The following is a 6735-nucleotide window of genomic DNA, read 5'->3' as shown; positions in this document are numbered from 1 at the left end:
GGTTATCACCCTGGTCGCATTCGGGCCTTTTCTGTGTCCATCCCTCTCAGGTACACACTTCGCGTCTATCCCTCTCAAGACACAGTTTTGCTTCCATCCCTCTTAAATACGCATACTCCATATGTTCATCAGTATATAAGATACCTTCTCATGTGGTAGTAAATTGGTAGTCTCCCCAGTCCACGAAGTACTGGAGTCTACCCCTCCTTGTCCTTGTAAAAATCCCATCTAATATCTGGAACTTATATTGTTCCCCAAGCATATTGCTTGTTGATAAGTACACTTTGATTTGTACGTATATGTAACACCCTCCAAATCCGGGGTATAGATTTGGGGCATTATTAATAACAACTACAAACTAAACCTGCACAAGCGGAATATAAATATGATAATTATCCCGAACTATTACTACTCAGGATCTTTTAAGGTTTGAGTTAAAAACAAGAACCACATACTACACTTTATTACAAACCCAAATAAAACAATATGTCTCAAGAACTCTCTCTGTTACAAAACTTTATTCTATATACATTTTTACCACACCACTTTTATTCAAACTACATAAAACTTTTATTCAACCCAACATTACTACTTATCCTTTTACACCTGATCTGGTAATTCAAAGCTCTCTTCGGGAATAGGAAGGAACACTCTTGGTATAAGAGGGTCCCGCTCCTTGACTCGCTTCTTGACTACGCGGGTCCTGATGGGTTTCATGCTCTACCTTAACTGTAAAACAATAAGAATAACAATAAAAAGGGATGAGCCAAAATTGCTCAACAAGCCTGCAACAATATATATATATATAAACCAATAAGCTGTTGGTTTGAACAACCATCTGTATCTGTATAGAATAATAATCTGCCAACACTGGCGAGTGCCAAATGAACAAGACTGGAAACAAGAACCAACATATGCACTATAACCTACTAATCAGTCAGGATACAGTGCAGATCTATACCCAACTGCATAGACCCAACCAACATAAAGAGTACTCAGGCAACTACGGCCTATTAAATAATGGTCTGGGTAAAACCCAGCCCGTATAGTAACCATCCAGTCCAAGGTATAGCATCCAGAACAATCAGAATGCTTTTGATATATCCCAACACCGGGATATACCAGAGTATATGTAACAAGGGTAAAAGTATTGGAATATGAATAGATGATTCAATAAATTGGGAGAAATCAAGAATCGAAATGAAATAGAAACAAGAATTAATAATTGGGTAACAATGTATATGAACAATAATTATCAAAGGTAACTGATATGATAAAAGGAAATATAATTCACTATTCTGAATATAGAATAGGGGAAAAAACTTGTCTTGTGCGTACTTAACCTGGTTCAACTCACCGTCTTCTGTCTCTAGCTTGCTCTGCCTTGCTGACACTGAACCAATCATAGAAAGATAGTCGTTTAGATAACTTACTATATACGTGTATCTCGAATTGATACCACGTAACCTTATCAGTCTACCCATGCATTTCTATCTGACTCACATATATATACATATAATTATATAGCACATAAGATTCACATAATCACGTAAAGCACATAGCACATAAAGCACATAATTAATTTTTAGACTCATAATTATTTTTGGAATCGATTCTAGACTCATTCTTATAATAACTAACCCTATTTGATTCTATTACAATTTTTCGGGATTTATTCGACTCGATTCTACCCCTAATAGGGCCATGAACAATTAATTATCACAAAACCACTCTCTTCCGGAAGAAATTATAACTTACAATTATTTTTATTGGATTCGTTTCATTTTTCTTAGTCTAGGTGTAATATCCAGGATATATCGTGTAATTATTTTTGCTATTAAATAATTATTATATGTGTTCAGTATCTATTCTGTGAATTATTTTTTAAGTATTAAATGTGTTTGGATGCTTAAAAATATTATTAATTGAGTATTTTAATTTTTATATGTCCAAAATAAAATATAGATAATTGTCATATCTTCCTAATTATTTTTATGTTGATTTATGATTTTATAGGAAATATATGAATTCTATAAAATCTTTTTTTTCTGGGTATTTAAAATCCATTTTTATAAAAACGGGAACCAACCACCGTTATCCGTTTTTACGTTTTTAGAACCCGAAACTCTTCCGAGAACTCCTTCCTAACCTAATTATAATATTCCAAGCATTTTCCATGTTTCGACTTTTTCGATCCGACGTACGGTTTGTCCTACGCGGGTCCCAGTGCAACATTTTCGATACAATATTCGTTTCGTTAAATCAATAAAACTCGTATTTTCGATAAACGAGAGCTTTTTATTAAATTATCACAATTATCACTTCGTAATACGTGTAACCAGGCGCTGAGACCAAGACCGCAGTACAAATTGTACTGATCTGGATAATTATCTCGAAAACCGGTACCGTTTGGATCAGTTTTTATAAATAAACGTACCATTTTATATCTGGAATGATCCAACGAGATACTAATTTCCTGTAATTATAAATAGCCTCTACCGTATTTTATTTTGTACCTGATAGGGATAAATAAGTCCTGATTTTATAATTAATGGGCTGCTAGGCCCAATAATAATAAGATGTATAATATTCAGACCAGAAAGGTTAAGTCTGACGGATCAGATTAGGCCTGGTGGAATAAAAAAGGCCCAAAAAGCCCTGATTATTAATTAATTTCGTAATTAATTAATAAGGGAGAAATCAGATGTTGAAAAGAGTCCCGATGAGGATATAAATCCTTAGAGATTAGCCTCAAGGGGACCTGAAAGGATAAGGAATCAACTTCCTACTTCCTAGGACTCCTAAGTCTATCCTAATTCAGAGGCTTATCCACCAAGCCTCCTATACCAAGTCCAATTCAAGGACTCCCGCATCTATATAAGGGGCCTCACCCCACAAATCAGAACTACGTTTTTTGACTTGATCCTTGGCAATCAGCAAGGTACGTAGGCATCTTGTTAAGGCAGATTGAGTCACGAAACACAAGAGCAGTCAAATCGAGCCTCGAAGCTCACGTTCCTTAGTATTAAATACAGTAATTACATATAGTAGTTTTAATCCATAACATTTGGCGCCGTCTGTGGGAATACGCAACAACAACCATGGCGAGAACACGGAGAACAACCAGCACTCTGGAGGAGGGAACACCATCAGGGACAACCCAGGTGATTTCATCAACCGTGGAGGTTCCTCCCCATTCAACTTATGCATCTACTCAGGGGGAAGCCCAGATAGGGGCAACTCATCCTCAGCCACAAGGGACAACTCCCCCGACTGTTCAAGGTACGAATCCTCAAGTTCAACAAATACATATACCTGTGAATTCTCGACCCGTCGGGTATGAATACTCAACTATTGTTACTACTAACCCCCCTTATGGGATGCCCCTTCACCCTGAGGTTGGAGGAAGTGGATATGCTGGGCGAAGCGAAGCACGAGGGCGGTCGCCCCCCTATATACGAGGTTTGGATCCTATCCCTGAGGATCGGGAATTTTCTGGTCCATACACTGAGAGAGACTCCGAATCTTCGGATGATGAAGTGGCCCCGAGAAGGAGGCGTCCTGGAAAAGAGCCAATGGCCGATGGAAGGCAACGCCCCCAAAGCACCCCAGGGGCGAATCCCCAAGAAGTGCAGGAAAAGATCAGGGCTCATGAGGCTGAAATCCAAAGGCTGAGACGGGACTTGGAGGCTCACCAAGCCACCAGAACCCACATATCTCCTAGGGGGAGAAATCCTCCTCCCATCATAGACCTGGATGGTCCGGTAAGAAGAAGGGCTGCTGTCCCAAGAACTGATCCAAGCAATCTCCTTCCCCTTGGAGATCCTGATGATCCAACTCCACCCTTCACCGAAGAAATAATGAATGCCCATATCTCAAGGAAATTCAAGATGCCCACTATCAAAGCCTATGACGGCACGGGAGACCCCGCTAATCATGTTAGGACATTCTCTAATGCACTGCTGCTGCAACCCGTGAACGATGCTATAAAATGTCGGGCCTTTCCTCAAACCCTGTCGGGTATGGCTCAAAGATGGTACAGTCGCCTACCCCCAAATTCTATTGGATCATTCAGAGAATTAAGTCAGGCTTTTATTAAGCAATTCATCAGTGGAAGAGTCCATGAGAAAAGTTCAGCATCTCTTATGAGTCTTGTGCAGGGAGCTAAGGAATCCTTAAGAGATTACCTGAATCGTTTTACAAAGGAGGCTTTAAAAGTCCCAGACCTTGATGATAAGGTAGCCATGATAGCACTGCAACAAGGAACTAGGGATGAGTTTTTCAAGATGTCTTTGGCCAAACGACCCCCTGAGAGCATGTTGCAGCTCCAAGAGAGGGCAGGGAAGTATATCAAGGTTGAAGAAAGTATGAGGAAGACCGTAGTAAGTAATGAGCCCACTGGAGGCAAGAAACGAAAAACTGATTTGGAGTATATCGCTAAGGATAAATATCCTAGAACTGAACAAAACCCTGATTCAACCCCCAAGAAGGGAGGACCTGGGCAAAAGTTCACTGAATACGCTAAGCTGAATGCTCCCAGAAGTCAGATTTTGATGGAGATTGAGAAAGACAGAGATATTCGCTGGCCTAAGCCCTTGAAGGCTGATCCCGCCAAGCTAGATAAGGGCAAGTATTGCAGGTTTCACAAAGATGTTGGCCATGACACCGATGAGTGTAGGCAGTTGAAAGATGAAATTGAGTTTTTGATTCGAAAAGGAAGATTGAACAAGTATACTGGAGATGGAGGAGACAGAAATAGTAATGGAAGGAAGAACTTTGAAGATCGTAGGAGGGACCAAGATGATCAGGGGCGGAATCCCCAACCTAGAGGACCAGTTATAAACACCATTTATGGAGGGCCGAGACCTCGAGGGCCTGTGATAAACACGATCTTTGGAGGTCCAACTGCTGCTGGATTGTCCAAAAATTCCAGAAAGGCATATACTAGAGAGGTTATGCATATTGTTGGAGAAGCCCCGAAGAGGGCCAGGACAGAAGTGACATTGGCTTTTGATGATTCCGACCTAGAGGGTGTGAAGTTTCCCCATGACGACCCGCTGGTCATAACGCCGATAATAGGAAATAGCCCGGTTAAGAGGGTCCTTGTGGATAATGGTGCTTCTGTGGATATCTTGCTCCACGACACCTTTCTAAGGATGGGGTATAACGACTCCCAGTTGACACCAACCGACATGCCGATATATGGATTTGCTGGAGTAGAATGTCCTGTGGAAGGGATAATTAAATTACCAACCACCATAGGTACGGAGCCAAGGCAAGCAACGCAGATGCTGGATTTTGTGGTGGTAAAGGCTAGTTCAACTTATAATGCTATCATGGGGAGAACAGGGATACATGCCTTCAAGGCAGTCCCCTCTTCCTACCATTCAGTCATGAAGTTTCCCACCCGAAACGGGATTGGAGAAGAGAGGGGAGATCAAAAAATGGCTAGAAGCTGTTATGTGGCCTCTTTGAGGGCAGATGGAGTCGGGGGGCAGGTTCTTCCTATTGAAGATATGGATGTTCGAGAAAATGATGAGAATAGAGGAAGGCCAGCAGAAGAATTGGATTCGGTTCCTTTAGATCCCAAGAATCCTGAGAGGATGACTTTCATTGGAGCTACATTAGAGGAGCCCCTTAGAGGGAAGTTAGTGAAATTTTTGCAAGAAAATAGTGATGTGTTTGCATGGTCAGCAGCTGATATGCCAGGCATAGACCCGGGGTTAATTACCCACAAGTTAAACGTGGATCCAAGCCGGAAGACAGTGAAACAAAAGAAAAGAAATTTTGCCCCGGAAAGACAAGAGGCTATAAAGCAGGAAGTGGAAAAGCTCTTAGAGGCTGGTTTCATTGAGGAGATTCAATTTCCGGAGTGGTTAGCAAACCCTGTAATGGTGAAGAAGGCTAATGGAAAGTGGAGGATGTGTATAGACTTCACCGATCTGAATGATGCATGTCCCAAAGACTGTTTTCCGCTGCCTAGAATTGATACTTTGATTGATGCCACCGCTGGACATGAGATGCTGAGTTTCATGGATGGATTTAGCGGATACAACCAAATCAAAATGCATAAGGATGACATTCCAAAGGTATCATTTATCACTGACTTTGGTGTTTATTGTTATCTTGTTATGGCGTTTGGTCTCAAGAATGCAGGAGCCACCTATCAAAGGTTGGTGAATAAAATTTTTAAGGATCTTATTGGGAAGACTATGGAAGTCTATGTTGATGACATGCTAGTCAAGAGTCTAGTAAAGACTGATCATATAACCCATTTGAGGGAAGCTTTTGAGGTCCTGAGGTACCACAAGATGATGTTGAATCCCACGAAGTGTGCTTTCGGAGTAGGATCTGGAAAATTCTTGGGATTGATGGTCTCAAAGAGGGGAATTGAGGCTAACCCCGATAAAATAAAGGCAATCCTGGACATGGAACCCCCAAAAACTGTCAAGGATGTTCAGAAACTCACAGGAAGGGTTGCTGCGCTAGGACGATTCATCTCCAAGTCAGGAGACAAGTGCTTGTCATTCTTCAAGTCATTAAAGAACATTAAAGACTTTGTATGGAGTGAGGAAAATCAGAAGGCATTTGAAGAGTTAAAGAAGTATATGGGCCAGGCCCCGTTGTTGGCCAAGCCAGTTCTGGGTGAAGTTTTATTCTTGTACTTGGCTGTTTCGGAAAGCGCCTTGAGCGCGGTGTTGGTTAAGGAGGAACTGAAAGTCCAGAAACCCGTAT

This window comes from Apium graveolens, chromosome 6 (genome assembly GCF_009905375.1).
Source record: "Apium graveolens cultivar Ventura chromosome 6, ASM990537v1, whole genome shotgun sequence".
Lineage (NCBI taxonomy): Eukaryota > Viridiplantae > Streptophyta > Magnoliopsida > Apiales > Apiaceae > Apium > Apium graveolens.
The sequence above is the reverse complement of the archived record's forward strand: the minus strand, read 5'-3'. Positions refer to the sequence as shown.